This window comes from Hetaerina americana, unplaced genomic scaffold (assembly GCF_022747635.1).
Source record: "Hetaerina americana unplaced genomic scaffold, ioHetAmer1.1.p SCAF_15, whole genome shotgun sequence".
NCBI classification, from domain to species: domain Eukaryota; kingdom Metazoa; phylum Arthropoda; class Insecta; order Odonata; family Calopterygidae; genus Hetaerina; species Hetaerina americana.
Window position 1 is genome coordinate 6,357,609 of NW_027286625.1, and position 25,033 is coordinate 6,382,641.

The window sequence follows — 25,033 nt, forward strand, 5'->3', positions numbered from 1 at the left end:
GTGAAACTGTGGGTTTATTGAACGCTTAAAAGGATTCCCTAATTTTTATTTTTTCTTAAATTGCATTCGTTCATATTTTCCTACATGAAATATTTCATTTTTCCTTAATGACCAACAATAGTAGCTCCGCAATAATGCTCTCCACCAATTAGTCAGAAAAACTTCATCTACGTTGGGATATGACCTCAGTCGTCGCAAAACCTTTAAAAATTCATTTAAGGACATAAATGACAGAACTAAGAGCATGAAAATATTTTGAAATAATTTTCATTCAAAATTTTCAAGAATTAATAAAGTTTGATATCACGATGGCTCAAAAAGAAGTTTTCAGGAAAAAATCATTTTCTCTCGTAAAAATATGTTCATGACGTTTCAATTATATTTTAAATTGTGAAAAAACACTTAAAGGGACTATATAAATATTTTGTAAAATATTTCTAACAGGACCCAGGGTGTTTATGATGCCCTTAAGTCTTAACATACATTGTAATTTTCAAATGTAAATTTAATTTTCAAAATCGACGATTAAATAAATCTCACAGGTGCCAAAGCAAACAGTTCATATATGTATCCCATACATTTTATTCAAATATCTCTCTTAGATGATAACATTGGTTCACTTAGAGAGGAAGTGAACTACATACATCACTTCCGACTGAAAAAACCTGTTCCTGTACGTAGGTATCAAGCGACTTGTTTTCTCTTAGTCATTCATTGATGAAGTTTCCGGGCGAAAAAATTGAAAAGTCTTTTGAGTTCTGGATCAAAATGAACGATTTGTTTAAGAAGGGTAAGGACGAAGAACGAATGATCATTTTCGCGCGTAGGCGAATGGAATGGCTTTCCCTCTCGAGCACTCGTTAGCCTCGATTGCTTTTGTTTCGCGAGACCTTGTCACTTGTTACTCGACGGCTTATCCTTTCAGAGATCAGAAACGAATCGGCGGACGAAAAATCAAAAGATGTCGCTCAATCGGGAACATTGGCGCTCTCCATCAGCTTGGGAGAACGGGCGTTCACCGGCGGCGTCCTCGCGACATCGAAACCGTACCTTCCCCCCTGGTGGCGACGGCTGTGAACTACGTGTTTCCTATTTCCGTTCGCTCCCGCCGGCCCCATTCTACCGTTCGCTTCCAAACGCGAGGGAAAGGGATTCCCCTCCTCTTCCCATCCCTGCAACGGTGGCACCGGTGCTAGAATGTATGGGGGACACAAGAATATGCTCGGGTGTCGTCTACCCTCGCCATAACCTCCCCTCCTACCCTCAGAAAATCTCCCTCCGGCAACACTCGGTTGCACGACCTCACGACGATTGTCACTTTCCCCCCGCTTCCGACGAGGGCGGCGCTCGCCACGCCCTTCTTCCGGTTTCCCGTCCTTCGGGGGTGGGGGGAGGGCAGAGAAAAACTTGGCGCGTTTGTGCATATATTGGTTGTGCAGAAAAAAAGGTGTGGTTAATTAAAAAATATTTTATTTTATTCAATTTATTTATTTATATAATTAATTTTTTTCAAGTCCGACATCGATGATTTGGAGAACCGTTTAGGGAGAGTTCAAAACTACAGCACATGTGACGATTAACATGACATTGGCGATTTGATGATATCTTCGATCTACAAAATGATTGATATATCTGGAGAGAGTAAACAGAGTTGACAGTGGAACGCGTGACGGAGATGAATGAGGAATATGCAACGAAGCTCTTGATAAAACGAAAACATCCTCGCGGTGTTTTGGATGTTGACACACTTTCCTTAGAAAAGCGTATGTAACGTATTCACTTTAAGCTGAACGTGAAAACCTGACTTTTCGACGAACACTGAAGTTCAAACGCTGTATTAGTGGATGTTAACAGACAATAACAAGGAAATCACGCAGAGTTCAAAGTTAAATGACGAACACCGATGCAAATATGATATAGAATCCCAATGAACAGTAGTCTTTTAATTATTATTAAAGCATAGTAATGGTGGCAGTTGTGGTTATAGTTTTTGGTCATTCAACGAATAAGGCTTTTTAACATTTAAAGCCTATCTAACATGAGTTATCTTACCTACTTATGAGTTACTTACTTATCCTAGAACAAACACAATATCCACGCTTAATGAGAGCGTGCGACCTTAGGACTTGATGGCCGACGCGTTACGGGCCTGAATGTCACGGAAAGATATCCGTCACACTGGCTATCGATCGAAAGATTGGTTAGCAGCAGCTCTACAAAATATCATGTTACCTGTCAATCACATAACTCCATCCCCACATGCACTGATTTGTCTTCCGTCACCTTCTTGTAATTTATCCTACAAAGAACCTCATATGTAACCCTATAACTCCTTCAATTATGGCCATCGGTATACCATCATGCCTCAGGACGTACGCAGTTAGTTTTCATCTTTTCATTTTATATGTCCTCCAGACGCATATCTTAATATCCCGCCCTTCAACGAATTTCTTCAATTACTATTTTGCCAATCCATATGATTTTCATCATTCCTTTCTAGAATCACATTTTCATCTGAGGGCAAGCTATTCCAGGCAAGATTTCCCAAGGCAAACTATAATTAATATGATAATTCATTCTTTCACAATTGACTCGTAAGTACGGCGTCTGTCAGCTAGGTCTATAATCCACTTGCTCAGATACATCTGTGTGCATTTATCAATCTTATTATTTAGGAAAAGCAATAAAGTGCGGTCTTGGGAATGGTGAGAACGGAGTATCACAAAAGATATCGTGTCATAAACTTAAAGTATTAATACATACTGAGTAAACAATTTCATAACTTTCTCAGGGCAAAGATTAATTAACTTGAAATTTACCAATTTTATCATTTAAAGAGCTAAAGCTCTCAAAATAATATATATATATATATATATATATATATATATATATATATATATATATATGCTGTACATACCTGTATATATATGCGCGTGTGTGCAATGCGGCATCATTTGGAATATGTATATTCCACTAGATACCTTTGCAACGTTATTAAAATTGGAGGAAGTAATAGCAATAGAGGAGCCATAGACTTTGAAATGGTTCTGAGTTTTAACTTTGGGAATTTCCTCCAAATCATTGGAGTTCCGAGGTCCGAACTATTTAGGCTTTTTTGAGAACGTGAACAGATGGGCGAAGTTTGTTTTTTGCGCGCGAGTTCGATCAACGAAGACACATGCGTATACTGATTTCCATTCACGTTCGAATCCAAACGACCAACGTGGTGAATACTAAACGAGACGGGAGACCTACTTCGGGGACGAGATGACGACGAAACCAAACGGTGACGCCAGAGGTGGCGGGTTATGATGTCACTGCGACGAAAAACTGGAACGCTAATACATTCATCGGGACGAGGTGAAAGTTATCGCCGTGCGTCCGAGGAAAATCTGCGTGAGGGGCTCTTGTGGTCTCTGGCGTCCGCCACACTTGAGTTTCTAATCCCCTTTTATGATGGGACGAAGGAAAAGTCGATTCGCAGAGATCCTTCACGTTGCGTTCCCCATTGCAGTAATTAAAGACGTTTCGCTTGGCTCGATCACCACGGATAATTTCCTCGTTACAACGTGCACTTACTTCGTGAGAGACACAAATGTGTAAATAGAGGCGGAATACCAAGAAAAATATGCATCGTTTTCTCTCACAGATTTTCAAAAATAATTTGGTCCACCGAAAAACACACAAAAAAACGTATTTGAGACCAAAATATTCTGAACGTGAATTTTTCGTGCGTATTCATCAGTTATGAGCGAAACGTAAGCCGTTAATACATATCGGTGAACAGAAGTATACATAGGTGTTTCTTGATTTGCTCAATGGAGGTTTGTCGATGAAAGTAGAATAAATATTTTGATAAATATGGTGATAGAAGAATAATTATTTTAATACATAAACACAAAGATTACCATTTAGGCAGAAAGCTGAGTAGCATACATACTCCACAATGCAGCCTTTCAACTAGGATGAACTATTAAGAAAGAACCGGAATATAAACAATTAAAAATTGAAACTCCTTATTTTGAAACGATATTGGCAAAAAATACATTTTTTCCACTTTCAAAATTGACTGTGATTAAGTTGCAAAAAAAATCAGACATTAAAACATTACTTGACACCGGTTTCAAGGTGTTCAGCAGCCTTCACAAAATCCGACTTCAGGTCCCTTTCAATGGCAACCTGTTACGTTGAATTATAGTTCAAGAGGATTTTAAGTTATTAATGCACTTTTTCCTGCTTACATGCAGAATACGAAAGCCTTTCACGCATCACAGTCCCAAAATTGTCAAACGACCATCGCCTCCCATTCAGGGGAGTGTTTCTCACGACGAGGAGCACGGGGAGGTGGTGGATGCTATAAGCCCACCATCGCATCACTCCTGATTCAATGGGTCAAGTGCGACAGGCTGCTCCCGTCTCCCCACGTTTGGGCTCAGAATTAACATACGATCGACTAACCTGCCATCCCAGGGCGTTTAGGCAACTGACCCCTGGACGAATGAGAAATCGTCTGGTCAACCCGAAAACACGCTCAGAAAATGATTTCACAGCTGCGAATTGGTTTAAAGGTATTATTGGCTGTGCTTACCACTACTGCAGTTACCGACCAGAAGGATTGATTTTTTTAATTGAAACATAATTCATCACGTACTGAACCGTAGTACTTCTTGTATTCAGGATAGGCATGGGAGGGTTAAGACCCCTTTCCCGTACTCAGTTTCCCGCAGAACGGTCACAGACTCTCACTGTTTAGATTTTTGATGGGATGGTCCTTAGCTATCAACCAGAGATTTAAACCAGGGACCCTGGGAACGGAAAACGAACACTCCACGCACTTAGCTACTGCAACACCACTCTCACTGTGGAGTTCGTCAAGGGGTCAGCATTGTTACGGACGGTAAACTGCACTTAAAACTGCTACCTTCTTTGTAGTCAGCAACCCAGTTAGTAGTGCGACACGCGTTAAGAAATTGAAGACCTACTGAAATTCAGGAATCGGCCACTTGTAAATAATCAGCATGTGATGGCAGGAAAATATTACGCAGGCTAACGGTTAAACGAAACTCATACTCAAATCTAAAGTGCGCCAGTAAAATATGGGCTGAGACCACTGATATTATCTGTACTTTAACCCCAGCGCTACCTTCAACACGATTCCCATTTAGGATACGAAAAACAATATACCACCCGAATTCAGCCCAGTGATCGCGTTATGATCATCCACCATGCTGAAAGACAATAATGGCGTCGCGCTCGAGTAATGTCGTAATGTATATAAACTGTATTGCGCTTATGAGGGTGCTATGCTAAGACTTTGCCTCTGAGAAACGTTATTCCAATCTACGGATGAGACTTATGTAATCTCTTGCGTCCTCCCAAAATGAAAGCTCTTACATCTTAAGGAAGGAGTACACAGCGTCATACGCAATGGAGCCAGTGAAGATTGAAAAATAAAATTGAGATCTCCCTCGGAATCCAATACCTGACCCTCAGCGTGGGAGGTCGGTACAATAGACACGACACCTACCCAATCCCCTTCGAAGAGGAATCACCAAGCCTTGGATACGACTTTTTCCTTCTATTGTCTCCCGAGGCTGCAGGTATTTTTTTCCTTCCCGCTATAGGTTTCAATGTGGTTGTAAATTTGATGAGGTTAGGCACTGAAATAAGGGAACTGGTTTTCGTAGCGCCCTGATAAGATGTTTCTAACATGAACAAACGCCTGTATCTAGCACGCTCATGGATGCCCGCGAATACAGTGAAAGGATGTCAGGGGTCCAAGTGAAGAAATTTCGGTCGATTATCGAGGAAGAATAGAAAAAAATGGTGGTAACGTACTTTTCGTAACTTGACTAGTTTTCGCGTTGTGCAATAACAAAATGTATTTGTACAGAGGTTCGTATTACAATCACCAGGAAATGGGTGCCATCAGGTGAAACAGTTGAATGAACTAATGGCATTGCAACAAAAATTAATTGGCGAAAAAACCCTTCCAGTTAATAATCAAAATATATTTTAACTTTCTATAAAAAGGTAGAATACGAGAATTAAATATTTCCCGTCGTTTATTAAGAGTAGTGTAAGACTAAGACAAACAGTCAACGTTAGAGGGCATTAACTAGTAAAAGACATGGAAAAGTTCACCTTTTTAGGTGGGGAAAAAAGGTAGGGAAAAAAGAAGTAAGGACGCCAAGAGAAGAAATAGTAAGGCAAAGTAGCTTTTAAAAAGAGGCGGAAATTGATGACATTAAAAATAGGACTAGTGCACACTTGAATGTGGATCAATATCTCATACACGGTGCAGAAACTTGGTCGGCGAGACGAGAGGACAAGCGTAGACGGGGGTCATTTGAAACGTGGGCGTGAAGGAGGATGGGAAAAATGGGCGGAGAGAAAATCAAACGAATAAGTTCTTGGAATGGTGGGGAAGTGAATTTCGTTAGGGAGAAATTCAAAGAAGATAGGGGAAAACGGATGCAGAGCACACTGATTGGCAATGGACGGTTAAAGTATATGGTAGAGACTAGAGGGTAGAATGATGGTTTGGCAAGGTAGGGGCAGGTAGAATGGAATGAAGGGAGGGCAGGAAGTAGGTAAGATTGAAGGGTAATTCATTTGAATGCAAGTTGCAGAGTATTTATTTAGTGTTAGTTATGTGAGTATTCATGTAGCAGAACTTGGGATCCATGAAAGACCTTACCAATTACGTCAATCGGTAGATTACTCTTAATGATGGTCTACCCGTCAAGGTTGGCTATCGAATAGGTAAACTACCTAAGCACCATTAAATTTCAAAGCTACAGTGTGTAAAGTGAGCCTTCGACACTCTCATTTTTTTAAATATATTTTTTTATTCCCAATCGTTTACAGGGAAAGACGAAATCGAACACGTGCTCGGAGGTTTCTGAAGTGCGCGAAGAGATATAGAACAGAAAAGCAGTGGAAGGCTCGTTTGAGAAATCCCACGAAGACCGTTTCTTTCGGTGGGAGAGGTGAGAAGTACGCATTGCCAACTAGGAAGCGTTGTACCCGAGATGAAGACGGATTAGCGCGTTACATTAATAGGGAAGACAGCCAAGAGGAAGAAGGTGAACGAGAGGAGGCCGTAGGTGGACGTGGTAATTGAGAAACGCGAGGAACACTGGCCGACTTCAGCTTCACGATAAGTTTTTGAGCTCAGGGAAGAAATCAGCGTTATACGAACACCTTGTATTCATGGAACGAGGGTCAATCCGTTTTCCCAACGAGACACTAATTACGAAACAGTGCGTCAATTCACGCGGAAGGAAGAGTATTTTGATTGCATACCCGTTATAATGGAGCACGGAGCTGAAAAAAATCCACGCAATTCAGAAACTGTCTCTCCAAGAGAACTTCTGCGTCTACGAGAAGTCAGAGGCGAAAGGGAATCATTATAGATTCTCTGGATGGCTAAAAGGAACGACCTTTTCTTTTCTAAAAACAAGAAACGTACGTACATCGGATTCTGGAGTACTGAACAATCCCTCGCTCATCATGGGTGCAATCGCATCTGCCCGAGGTGACCGTCCCATCCATTAACCTAACGGATTGCCCTCGCATTTCAATTGGTACTTGCGCAATGAAAGACGTGAACAGTTATCACATACGAAGCGTGGAGAGAAGAGAGAGAGGAAATCGCGCTGCAACTCAATAAATTTCCATAATGTTAATGTTTCCTTAATTCCTCATAGTTGCGAGACTCATTCATAGGTGATGCACACCAGGATATTATAGGCAAACATTGATCGTATTATTATTATAAGGTAATCTACCGGTTAAGGTAGGTTTTAGGATGGAAACAACTACCAAATAAATATTTTGTGACTCCTAACAAAACACAAAATCCATCATCCTTCTCTACATTAAGTCCCTCTTCATTTCTGTGTACTGCCTTCCTCCCTACATCCCGTCCGCCATCCCTATCCTGTTCCTTCCCTTACCTCGCTTGCCTAACATTCTTCCCTCTATTACAGTTTTATCATATCATTTAAGAAAATCGTTTATTATCCATGGGTTCGACAATTACGTACTGCTTAAACCAAACCGTCTTAACATGTAAAAACACCAAAGAAAATAATATGTTGTAGACGAGGAAATGTTTAAAATTTTCCCTCCGGTACACGAGTTTAACGCTATAACAAAACGCTATTTTCTCGGTCTTCTCCTTCGTTTTCCTATTGCAGCAATTAGTAACAACACTCGAAGTTATGATGCAATTCGTGTGGCATCACCGCGATATCATTCACTGTCGCGCGAACGCGAAGCAGAGAGTCACATTGGTGGGGGTTGTTTCCCCGTCAAATCTCTTCTCGTGACGTGAATAACCTGAAATTCAGAGCAGCAATCGTAAATGGTAAAGGCCACAGAATTTTCTGGCACAGAATTGTTGAATGAGCCAAGGAGTAAGGTCCACGCACGTGAAGTCGAGGTACAGTCTTCAAGAAGTAAGCCATCAGTAGGTTGACCTTTCTCATGATGGGGGTTGTTTCGTCGACCCAGTTTCTCTATAGTTCAAGAAGAATCTTTGCCCGCATAAATCTAGTGACAGTGGGTCTATTATAACTACACTTGAGTTAATTTAACTTTTTGGAAGGAAGCGGATTCCCCTGCCCATGAACCAACTCTATCTCACTCGCACAGCATATTTAAAAAGTAATTTATTCATCAACACCATTTTGTCACTAGCTGTAAACCAACAATCTCAGCGTCATTACTCTAACGTCCTCGACTTCATTAAAGCAAAATTTTGCGTAACTTTTATTCACGTACCAGTCAATAAAGGACATGGCTTTATTTTTTTTACAGGCAATAAGGTGGATACCAGGAAGGATACTTTTGCAAAAGCATGGCCTTCTTGGCAATGCAGTAACTTAGTGGTTAGAGCGTTTGACTACGGTACGGAGGGCTTGGGATTGAATCCGGGTAACCTATGTATACAGGTAGCGTGGTTTTTCGGGGTGCCAGATATCCCTGTGACACTGCAGCCAGGAAAGGAAAAGGAACTCGGCCTCCTTAATCGAGGTGAGCTCTTCATCAGTAAAACCGATCTTCGGACAGATTATTGCGATTTTTTAAAATACGAGTTTTTAAAATTATTACTTGGCAGTTTTCCATTTGAGACAGGTTTAAAATGAACATATGCTGAATATTCGCTACATTTCTAAACCTTCTGTAAAAATGTTTTAGATGATTTTTTCTAGTTTAGATGAATGTTAAAAAGGGTATGCGTTTTAAATTTAAGGAAGAAGTATGGCTGACCAGTAAATTATTCATTGGGGTGGATACTTTGTGGAATGGTGACATGATGAAAAGAAAACAACTTTTTGATATTAATCATACATTTTAATGTTTGGTCAAAAAATAGTTTTGCTCCTGATGATGACGCGATTACGCCCAAAAAGGTCAAGGTTTCTTTGGAGATTGTGTGGAATATTACAAACTTGTTTAATTTTCGTCACAGCTGATGAGAAAAAGGTAAAGAATGAATTCCAGTTTCCTTCGATGCTCGATCATAAAAAATGCATTTCAAACTATTTCCAAAATTATTTTTATAATGATTTGCTAATAAAAAAGATCTCATGCTTATGTTGACAAGTAGAGTTTAAACGGTCGGGAATGATAGAGATATGAAACTATAAATTCTTAGCTTTACTTTATCTTAATTAAATATTACCAACTTTCTTGTTTGTAACAATATTAATAATGAAGATAAAAAAGTACCAACGTGAAAAAATCTTTCGCAAACAGGTAAGTTTTTTTCATTCTTATTACTGAAAGTAAACGGGATATAAGAAGTTCAAAAATTGCTACATTCGTTTAAAAAAAAGAAACCGAAAGGCACCACAAGGTATATTCTGCAGCTAATCAAACATTTCGACACATGAATGCTTTCAAGTTCAGTCGTCGACACCAATATGTTTTATTTTGCGATTATATTCTAACTGAAAACCAGAAACTACGCTATCAATTTTTTTAAAGAACGCTTTTGAGATAACACCCTTACTCAAGAGCAAGGACCAGCTGACTTCATAGCGATATTCAATTGACGGAGATATTGAAAGTTGGTCAGCGTTTCAACTCAAATCTTCCCTTCGAGGGAGGACAAAGCCCAGCGCAAGAAAAAGTTCGCGTAAAGACCGTACATCTACAGAGAGCGCTACCTCCAGGCGCGTTAATTTCGCGACGAGAGACCTCTACCGCCACATGTGCTGATTTCATCGATTGAGCAAGAAAAATTACGGCGCGAAATTCGAAATGAATAGACCGACTTAAATTAACGTCTCACGTATTCCTGAATCGGCTAAAGTGCGAGGAAAGATCTAATCACATGAACTGGGTGTCGAGGAGAACGTGAGACTGAAGCGTCTCTATGTAATGGGAGAACCAGGTGAGACAAGGCCGTAATTGGATAACAGGTACAGAACACACTAGTTCACTAGTTACACCGAGAGACTTAATTATGGCCTCAAATTGCATTGGCAGATTGGAAAATCAGGCTGAAACAAGAGTGACAGATACAGCAGAACTAAGGCATTCAAGTAATCGCATGATAAATAATCAAAATCTTTATAAAGTCAAATGCTACCATTCCTGAATATTTTATTGAAAAAGTTGAATTTAAACTTTCATTTGTGCATGCCCATTCATTACAATTAGTAGATAGGCACGTATGAGTTACGTGTATTGTACCTATATGGGTATATGTGCAAAATTTAAGTACATATTTATATTTAATTACAACAGCATATTAGTATGTAAAAGGCCGGTACCCTAACACCTCCCCGCCATGTCTTCGTGACGGTTGGCTTAACCTATTTAAAAATATTGAAAGTGGAGGAATATGAGTAACAAGAGAAAAAACCACTGCCTCGGGGAGCCAAAGTCCCTTCCATCAATTCGATTGCGGTTCCGACAGCACGGTTTAGGAGACGTCGAATTAGGAATTAGAATTAACGCGGATTTTCCTACCTTAACCAATTAGATGCGACGTGACAACATGCTGGTAATAGTGAACACAAAAATAACTGAACATGGATTGATGTAGTCAGAAAGAAACCTCATCTAATATTTGATTCTCATAGCAGCTTGTTGCAAACTCACCCTAGGCGCAATGCTCCGAGAACGTTGGATAATACGATTCGTACATGTACGTATATGTTAAGGCATATAAGTATATAATGTTCGTGGGAATACTAATGATACCTTTTTGAATAATACTCTTTATATTCGACCTGAATGAACCGGTTGCAAATGTATTCGAAAGCTGGGTATTTTGTCGTTGGCTTGGTGTTTTGGGTATAGATACTGTGATGGGACAACGATCTTGATTCCGAACAAGGAATCAAGAATTATTTAAGAATTCTGCTAAGCCAATTTCTGCTAAAAGTATCCGTGGAGCAGAAATTGACAGTGACCACGATTAAGTGCTAATGAAATGCAATTTAAAATTCATAAAGATAAGGAAAACGAGGATGAAATATGGCATTCATAAAGATTGAAAGAAACTAACCCGCAAATAGATTTCCTAGGCGCATCAAGAAAAAAACTTGGTAAATCACAGTGATAAGAGATAGGACAAAGCAAGAAAAGGAAGTAAAGGATGGATTTTTGAAAACCCACCAAAGAAACAGTAGACAGAGGGTATTTGTAGAATGTAAATCGTGGATTACGAACAAGTACTGAATAGAGTAAAAACGGTAGGAAAACAATTCAAGATCGAAGGGAAGACTAAAATGTCACAAAAGGTTGAGGAATTAAATCAAGAGAAAGTGAGAAAAATGGATTAAGATTTGTCGAGACAAATACCAGCATATTCCAGGAAAATTTGGCGCAGTATATAGAACCATGATAAACCTTTCCAATGAACAGAGAGAAAACAATGGAATGCTGAATGGGAAATGAAGACAAAGCAAGAGGAGAGAAAGAAATATTTGGTGATTAGTCATGAGGGAAAAGAAATTCATACGAGAATACTGTGAGATGATAATGATGATGACATATTGAAGAAAAAGAAGAAAATATTCTTATACCTAAATTTGATGCTGCCATAAAGGATATAAAGCAAACAAAGCCTCAAAAGGATCGAATCATACCCACAGAGCTAATTAAAATATCAAGAAAGTAAACGCAAAGATTCAACCTATTGTACATCATGAATATCTGAGGAGAAATAGAAATAGACTGTAAACATGAAGTAATCATCCGTACACCCAAAATGGCAACGGCAGACAAATGTGAAAACTTTAGGATATTTAGTCAGGCAACCCAACCATCAAATATTATGATCGTAACAATCCATCGAAGAAGAACGGAGAAGAAAGCGAAAGAGTAGTACGGGAAAGTCTCGATTAAGAAGTAAATGAACAAAAGAGAAGTGATTTTTGAGCTCAGACTCAACGTTGGGAAGGGTAAACAAAGAGGAATAAATTCTTTCATTGAATTGCTGCATAATGAGAAAGCCTTTGATAACTTAGACTGGAATTTGATGCTATGCATCCAAAAATTAATTTCTATAAACTAAGACATCAATTTATACACACTCGGATTGTAGGCGGCAGTGATTCGATGTGGCGGCGATAGAGAAGGAGATGAAATAGATGAAAATCGAGAAAGGATGTCCATTAACGCCCTTGATATTTAAACTTCACATTGAAAAGGCAATTAACGAGATCAAGGAAAAGACAAAAGCGGCGAACGAGTACTCTGAGATAGATTGATAAGCATTCTGCGATTCATAAACGACAAAGCTACAGCAGCAGAGAATGAAGAAGACTAGGAAACGATACCGATCAGCATGTAGTATGGGATGGAAAAGTAAGTAGTATCTCATGAAGTAAGAACAAAAAGGAAACAAGGTGATTGTTTTTCAGTTGAATTGGAGAAGATGATCTATAAATAAGACTAGGGATAAACACATCTGAACGAGGGGAAGAGTTTTGATATTTAGGCAGCAGGATCGCTAGCGATAGAAGAAGCAAGTGGATTAGGTTAGTGGGAATAGGGATGGCGAAGAAGGCATTGCATAAGACGTTACAATTTCTAAATGGTAAATAGCAGTAGTTAAAACTTAGAGCGGTGGTTAATTAATTCTGATATGTGGAGTTTCCTATCCTGTGGCTATGAATGGATTGCAGAATGATTAAAGTAAAACGGATGGGCAGGGTAACAAATGAATTATATTGCGAAATGGGGGAGAGAGTAGTCTACAGAGGACTTAAACCTGAAAAATTGGAAAACTACATCTAATTGGACACATCCTGAGGTACGATAGTGTATAAAGACTATCTGAAGAACACATCCAAAGGAAGAATAACAGAGATAAAAAGAGTCTAGAAATAAATTACGACAACGGGGCGACATAAGACGTCCGGATGCTAAGATGGAATGAAAAGATGGACACGTGACAGAATAGTCTTGAGAACTGCTACAAACCAATCTTCGGGATGATAACCCGTGATGATAATAATGTGGAAATGAACAGAAACGTATTTAATCCCTTACAAATATAAGGACAACCGTGGACACTATTATCAAATAAATTTAAGAGGAAATACTGTTATTTAAGCTCTATAATGTACAATGGTGGTCGAAATTACTGTGTGTAACTCCTTCATGTTAAGTAGGAAAGAAAATGCTTTGCTATTCCTCACGATTTAAATTTTTTGCTATCGTTTTCGTTACAACACAGGCCAGATACTCTGTACCGAAACCTGTCAAAAATAAAAATATATCGTGAGGATGAGCAATACGTTTTCTTTCCTACTCAGCAAAGGACATTTAGTTGCATTAAAGTACGCATAATTAATTGCATTAACACCAGAAGATTGACCGTCACGTTGAAGTTAGTCATGTTGTATATACAGTACTTACCAAATATATACATATAAATCTACAAATATTACCTATTCCAAAAAACGCCCTCCAAGAGTTCCTGAAAAAATATTACCCCAATTTCATGAACAGACTTTCAATTTGAGAATTGAATCGAATATGTATTGCGATTACACGAAACGTGGAAAACATTGCGTTTCGCCCTCTTCCCCCTGAAATCTGGGCAAAGTTCGCACACGCCCGGGCAGAGATTCGGGAGATGCTATTGCATTGATTGAATCCGACAGGGCTACGGATCCAAACAAAACACGCCAAAGACTTGGACTTCTTACGGAAAAATAGACTTAGAAACACCCCGACCGCCACCTAAATCTCTCCACACAAAGGAAACGCCCCACGGGACGGATTATAACGCTTGCAACATCACCCATTTCGAGGATCGACGCGTCGCGGAGACGTCTTGAATTGAAAATCCCGCTCGAGCGAAGAAACCCGGTTGAATCTTCCGACCGAAGGGGCCATCCGTCCGACTACTGGGCGCTACTTCTTCTGGCGTCTCGTGATGGGAAGGTGGTCGATGGGGAGGCAAGGCGGGACTGAGGGATATGCTACCCAGGGCAGGCGAGGGAAGGCGGCGTGAAGACACTTAATCCCCACCCCCGCCCCACGCGCTCCGCCTCGTAATATCGTTTTGTAACGCGGTCACATTCCACGGTCGTGATCCACGTGAGCTCCAATGAGCTACTATTTTTATGGGTCCTCCGAGGTGTGGGGATAATGTAAAATTAAGGAGATCTTCCAGGAGATGGGAGAGCTAAGTGGATGGCGGGCTGCGGAAAGGGATGACTCGTGACGTGGAGCACGTGTGGTCTGCCCTTATGTTGGTCGTTTTTTATTAGCAAGGAAAATATTCGCGATGAATGGAATACTGCAGCGGATAATACTTTTTGCACACGTTTCACGAGGGCTGATTCTATTTTGATATGAAGTATTTAGTATTGGTTCGTAGGCTTACATGGAGTAGGTTTATGACGAATCCTGGTACTAAAACTACTGTAATCTCAAGCCTTGACTAACATTACCCCAATAATTCCTAGACCTCATACTGCATTTAAATAATAACTCATTCCCTATCTCTAAATACTTTCTACCACCCTTAATTCCATCCAAAACACCTATTATTTTCCACTCATTGTCACTATGTCCCAGCATCCTCACCTCTATTATAGCCTTCAGGATCACATGATCTGTTTGTATCTCTTGCATCCACTTGTCCGGCCTTATTTCAATTCACCCCAACTGTAATCTCCCTTACCCTACCATGCGCAAAACTTCATTCTTTGTTTTCCTTTCCTTCCACTTTATTTTTCCCATTCTCCTCCACAGCAACTACTAAAAAGATCTCCAATCTACGCTTAGCACATCAGTTAGAAAAAAATAAATAAACGAATGGACAAACGAGTGGATAACTCCTTGGCGAAATCAGCAAAGAACGTAAATACAAGTACAACACTCAATTAGAATGGTATGGGATTAAAAGTCGTAAACACATGCACACCGAAGAACTGTCTCGTGTTTTGGAGAACCGCCATTGACGAAAGACTACCGCAGCGGTGAGCAATCTCACGCCCCCTTTCCATTGCCAATGACCCTGAATGAGTGCGGCCCCATTGTACTCAAGAATTTACTTTTAAGGAGACCGAAAAAAATCATTTGTGTGGAATTGGTTGAATTATCTTTAAGGACACATTAAGCGTCTTATATGAGGAATGTTAGAGACACAAGGCTGCTTATTTATCACTCCAAGATGTAATTTCGGGGGAAGTTCGAGAATCCATCACTACGAGGTCCATAAGGAACTGACTCCTTTCATGTGTAGCTCCTTCGATTTAAGAGGAATACAATTAATATCTCAATAAAATAACACAATTAATTTAGTGTTCAGTTATGTAGATCCTTTGGTTAATAGTAGGGGAGGCCGACGAAATATTTCTTTATTACGAAAATTGAGACAATGAAGTAGCGGCTAGGACTACGTGAACCTAAAGTCATGCAAAGCTAGTCGATAGTTCGGCATTCTGAGAATTCATTGGCAATAATTTACAAAATAAATATATTCCATGTTTTCAGGCTTAACTTTGTGAAAATCCACTATCACTGAAGTATAAAAAACATGAGAATGATGGGAGAGGTTTGTGGAATTGACATAATCGAATATTCGAATAATTTTAATTCGCAAACATATTGACGAAATTAAAAAAAACCAGAATGTGAAATTTAGGACAAATAAGGAAAATAATGAAAAATACACGCACGTAAATAACGATAATGGGTTTCAGTGAAATTTTTTTAAACCGTTGTAATCAACTGGATTTACCTATTTTCTGCGGTTCTGACTTCGTAGTGATTCTCATAAAGCCACCAGCAAAATTATGATTGTTGTTGATAGCCAATTCATTAGAAATATATCTCAAAAGCCTATGGATTGACATTTAGAAACCGGTTACGTTAATTTACGTCACTGACTTGATTGCCCTCCATGCATCTATACAGCTCCTTCGCGAAGTATTTTACTGATTATACGAGAAAAATCGTGGAAGAGATTAGGCCTACATATTTTCATTTTGATGTTAGCGAGCATGAACGAAGAATGAGCTAATACTCAGTAACAGTGAGGAATCATGAAAGAAAGAGTGTAGTACGATTTAATGCAACGCCGAAATGAGTAGTCATCGGACCTCGATCTAAGGAGTTGGCACATACCATATGGAAGCTAGGTAATGGTATTGTTTTTTCTCCTTTCTTTTTTTTACTGCACGCGTGGTGAATCAGGTTCTATTCAACGTCGAAAAATCACTTCAAATACATAAAAAGCGAGAAATTATGGATAACGACAAAGATACTCTTAAGACGATGTGAAAATAGTCCGGTTGTGCTCAGACGCAGTTGAAACAGGAATGAGAAAAGAACATCACTTTTATTCAACCGAGATTTGCGAAATCAGCAACGAACGTGTATCAAAGTAGATAAAATATGAATGAGTTCGCTAAAGCTAAGGCATAATAAATCTTTCTTCAGATGGGGGCGAAAGGCAAGATACATTTGATCGTAGTGAGATAAGGAGCATCCAGAGGTTTAAGTTATAATGTATTTTTACTATAATAACTGACGTGGGAAATGAAAGGAATTATTCTTACTTCCTTGTTTCAGCTCTTAAAACTCCGCACGTGTCTGAAAAAAATACAATAAGCATTTGATGAAGGCTCCACGGAGTTGTTTGAAACTTTTTCACTAAATGAAATAATTTCATTGTATTCCACTGAGCGTCTCGAGGTTATAGTCCCTGAAAACTATTAGCAAATCCTAAAAGGGTTAAAAAAATGAAACCATACAAAACTGTTCTCCCTGCCCTAAGGCCTTCTTCCGCTCAACATACTTTCCAAACCCTTTAATTCCATACACAATGCATTTTCTCTTCCTCCAAGTTCACGATTGACCAAAATTCTTCCCTCTGGTAAATTTTTTAGCGTTATTTATCATATATTTATTTATATATACCCGATAGAGTTGTAGAGTTATCGTTGTAGAGTTATCTTTGACCTAACCTGACCGTTGCCACCAGGAAATTTGCCTAATTGCAACGTAATTGTGTAAATAAATAAATATAACCCCGAATGATGGGTTATTTCAAATCTGAGTCGTAAAATAAATATTAAGAGCGTACGTCAATAAATAAGTCGCAAAAGTCAGCAAGACAAACGCAAGATCTATTACGAACATTTCATTGGGAACGCTTGAAATAATATCCGCCGTACAAACTTGACTAAGCCCCTAGCAATTTTCATTTTTTCGGGCCACTAAAAAATAATTTATGTGGCCGAAGTTTTGAAAATGAAAATTCTGAGGTTACTCGTTGGCTACGACAGCTAACAGTATACTAATTTTCAGATGCCTATCAAGGACTGGTAATGAGATGGAATAAGTGTCTGAATGTATAAGGTGAATATTTAGGAAGGTGAAACATATTTCAGGAAGTTACTTTGATTATTATCGCCTCTATCTGATTTTGCGAGTTATTTATTGACTCACCTCTTATAGTGTGGCAATACAAAGAGGCTTTAACACAATATGAATATTTTCACTGGTGTGATGCCCGAAACTACGCGGCTTATCAACCAATCATAGTCGCGAGCTTCTCTCGTGATTTTCCCGAATGAACCTCACGCATTCACGCGGTCAGTTCCCTTCCCATCCGAGTCAAGTCGAGGAAAGGGTTGATTGAGATGACCGGCTTCGCTCAGCCAATCCCCGAATTCGATTCCTTGAGACAGCAATGGAATACGGGGTAATAATTGGTAGTATCTGGTCCGAGTGCTCCGCTGGGAAAATTATGTACTTCGTCGTCTGCGCTGTTCAACTACCTCCGCACCGGGGCGCACTGCCTCGAGATTAGACTGACACGAGGTTTCCCTCCACTCCTCTCCTGGGTCCCATTTTCAACATTACACAAACACACACGCAAAAAAGACGAGTGTCGCAAATGAACGGGGCAATCGAATTTTCTTCACTGCAAAAACTACAGTCGTTACAAAACGTGGAAGTCCCGGGGATGATGATTTTGCAGACGGGAGCGGAATTTTCGTCGGCACGCCGAGTGGGTTGCGGCACGACTGCGGGCAGGATAAAGCGGTGAGCTAACCGTCGAACGATCATAAACCGGGATTCCGCCCACTCGCGCTCAAGATATTTCGACGCACAACCATACAGGTAATTTCTCACCCTCCAACACCTCAACACTTAATCCGATTGAACGCTCTGCAAACATCTGACTCCGTGGCATTTTGGTGTCAGAAGTTCAATGAATCTGTTTAAGGTGACATCTGTGAACTTTAGGGATAACGTGGCATTATAAGATGCGAATATTAAAAAGGCAAGGAGTAAAACGTCTCTGAGTTATATATGTAAAATTGCATGAATTAAGCTCTTATTTCAGCGCTTAACTGAAGTTATGTCTTCCGAGTAACTTCTTCGAAACAAAATAACCAGAAACTCGTTGGAGTGAAGGCTTTCACTGGGAGATGTTGACGAGGAACATCTCTCGAGTATTCATCCGCCTTGGCCTCTATTAAGGGACGACATCTTGACAACAAGCTCGCTTCTTCAGGTCAGAGGTGACATGAAGAGTAGGTTGGAGGTCTTCTGACCAGAAGAATTTGGTTAGATTAATATGAAACTGTTGTCACACCATTCGGACAATCGCGGAAGACAACCTGGTTCATAAACGATAAACTTATTCACAGGCGACCCGCCTCAATCCTGTACATTACATCTCCTCTGAAATTTTCGCGGTGAAAAAAGATAGGGCATGGAATTTATATAGTGACTAGTGTACTGGCTTCCAAGTTAACAATACAGAGCACAAAACCCTTTATAAATGAATTTTTGCACGGCAAATCTTGCGGAAATATTCCTAATTGATATAAAATTGGAGGTGTTTTACATTGATAGATAGGTAGATAGAGGTCTTTAATTGGGCAAAATTGAGACCTAATGGTCCCTTATTCCATTTAACCCATCTTCACATACATACTCGTATTATATTAGACATTAAACTTATAGTTACATTTATACGTACACATAAATACACATAGACAGACAATTCATTTTACACAGATTTGCTCATCTAACAGAAAAAAAGTATATATATTCACACACACATGTATATGTATGTATACACACACACGCATATATATATACATATATACATAGATACACACACACACACACACACACACACACACACACACACACACACACACACACACACACACACACACACACACACACACACACACACACACACACACACACACACACACACACACACACACACACACACACACACACACACACACACACACACACACACACACACACACACACACACACACACACACACACACACACACACACACACACACACACACACACACACACACACACACACACACACACACACACACACACACACACACACACACACACACACACACACACACACACACACACACACACACACACACACACACACACACACACACACACACACACACACACACACACACACACACACACACACACACACACACACACACACACACACACACACACACACACACACACACACACACACACACACACACACACACACACACACACACACACACACACACACACACACACACACACACACACACACACACACACACACACACACACACACACACACACACACACACACACACACACACACACACACACACACACACACACACACACACACACACACACACACACACACACACACACACACACACACACACACACACACACACACACACACACACACACACACACACACACACACACACACACACACACACACACACACACACACACACACACACACACACACACACACACACACACACACACACACACACACACACACACACACACACACACACACACACACACACACACACACACACACACACACACACACACACACACACACACACACACACACACACACACACACACACACACACACACACACACACACACACACACACACACACACACACACACACACACACACACACACACACACACACACACACACACACACACACACACACACACACACACACACACACACACACACACACACACACACACACACACACACACACACACACACACACACACACACACACACACACACACACACACACACACACACACACACACACACACACACACACACACACACACACACACACACACACACACACACACACACACACACACACACACACACACACACACACACACACACACACACACACACACACACACACACACACACACACACACACACACACACACACACACACACACACACACACACACACACACACACACACACACACACACACACACACACACACACACACACACACACACACACACACACACACACACACACACACACACACACACACACACACACACACACACACACACACACACACACACACACACACACACACACACACACACACACACACACACACACACACACACACACACACACACACACACACACACACACACACACACACACACACACACACACACACACACACACACACACACACACACACACACACACACACACACACACACACACACACACACACACACACACACACACACACACACACACACACACACACACACACACACACACACACACACACACACACACACACACACACACACACACACACACACACACACACACACACACACACACACACACACACACACACACACACACACACACACACACACACACACACACACACACACACACACACACACACACACACACACACACACACACACACACACACACACACACACACACACACACACACACACACACACACACACACACACACACACACACACACACACACACACACACACACACACACACACACACACACACACACACACACACACACACACACACACACACACACACACACACACACACACACACACACACACACACACACACACACACACACACACACACACACACACACACACACACACACACACACACACACACACACACACACACACACACACACACACACACACACACACACACACACACACACACACACACACACACACACACACACACACACACACACACACACACACACACACACACACACACACACACACACACACACACACACACACACACACACACACACACACACACACACACACACACACACACACACACACACACACACACACACACACACACACACACACACACACACACACACACACACACACACACACACACACACACACACACACACACACACACACACACACACACACACACACACACACACACACACACACACACACACACACACACACACACACACACACACACACACACACACACACACACACACACACACACACACACACACACACACACACACACACACACACACACACACACACACACACACACACACACACACACACACACACACACACACACACACACACACACACACACACACACACACACACACACACACACACACACACACACACACACACACACACACACACACACACACACACACACACACACACACACACACACACACACACACACACACACACACACACACACACACACACACACACACACACACACACACACACACACACACACACACACACACACACACACACACACACACACACACACACACACACACACACACACACACACACACACACACACACACACACACACACACACACACACACACACACACACACACACACACACACACACACACACACACACACACACACACACACACACACACACACACACACACACACACACACACACACACACACACACACACACACACACACACACACACACACACACACACACACACACACACACACACACACACACACACACACACACACACACACACACACACACACACACACACACACACACACACACACACACACACACACACACACACACACACACACACACACACACACACACACACACACACACACACACACACACACACACACACACACACACACACACACACACACACACACACACACACACACACACACACACACACACACACACACACACACACACACACACACACACACACACACACACACACACACACACACACACACACACACACACACACACACACACACACACACACACACACACACACACACACACACACACACACACACACACACACACACACACACACACACACACACACACACACACACACACACACACACACACACACACACACACACACACACACACACACACACACACACACACACACACACACACACACACACACACACACACACACACACACACACACACACACACACACACACACACACACACACACACACACACACACACACACACACACACACACACACACACACACACACACACACACACACACACACACACACACACACACACACACACACACACACACACACACACACACACACACACACACACACACACACACACACACACACACACACACACACACACACACACACACACACACACACACACACACACACACACACACACACACACACACACACACACACACACACACACACACACACACACACACACACACACACACACACACACACACACACACACACACACACACACACACACACACACACACACACACACACACACACACACACACACACACACACACACACACACACACACACACACACACACACACACACACACACACACACACACACACACACACACACACACACACACACACACACACACACACACACACACACACACACACACACACACACACACACACACACACACACACACACACACACACACACACACACACACACACACACACACACACACACACACACACACACACACACACACACACACACACACACACACACACACACACACACACACACACACACACACACACACACACACACACACACACACACACACACACACACACACACACACACACACACACACACACACACACACACACACACACACACACACACACACACACACACACACACACACACACACACACACACACACACACACACACACACACACACACACACACACACACACACACACACACACACACACACACACACACACACACACACACACACACACACACACACACACACACACACACACACACACACACACACACACACACACACACACACACACACACACACACACACACACACACACACACACACACACACACACACACACACACACACACACACACACACACACACACACACACACACACACACACACACACACACACACACACACACACACACACACACACACACACACACACACACACACACACACACACACACACACACACACACACACACACACACACACACACACACACACACACACACACACACACACACACACACACACACACACACACACACACACACACACACACACACACACACACACACACACACACACACACACACACACACACACACACACACACACACACACACACACACACACACACACACACACACACACACACACACACACACACACACACACACACACACACACACACACACACACACACACACACACACACACACACACACACACACACACACACACACACACACACACACACACACACACACACACACACACACACACACACACACACACACACACACACACACACACACACACACACACACACACACACACACACACACACACACACACACACACACACACACACACACACACACACACACACACACACACACACACACACACACACACACACACACACACACACACACACACACACACACACACACACACACACACACACACACACACACACACACACACACACACACACACACACACACACACACACACACACACACACACACACACACACACACACACACACACACACACACACACACACACACACACACACACACACACACACACACACACACACACACACACACACACACACACACACACACACACACACACACACACACACACACACACACACACACACACACACACACACACACACACACACACACACACACACACACACACACACACACACACACACACACACACACACACACACACACACACACACACACACACACACACACACACACACACACACACACACACACACACACACACACACACACACACACACACACACACACACACACACACACACACACACACACACACACACACACACACACACACACACACACACACACACACACACACACACACACACACACACACACACACACACACACACACACACACACACACACACACACACACACACACACACACACACACACACACACACACACACACACA

The 25,033-nt window shown here is 41.8% G+C and overlaps 1 protein-coding gene across 3 annotated transcripts in view; it reads right to left on the reverse strand.

Moving 5' to 3' along the window:
* LOC139686779 (uncharacterized) overlaps window positions 1–25,033 on the reverse strand; it is a 472,645-nt gene that overhangs the window by 95,116 nt on the left and 352,496 nt on the right. The window lies entirely within an intron of this gene.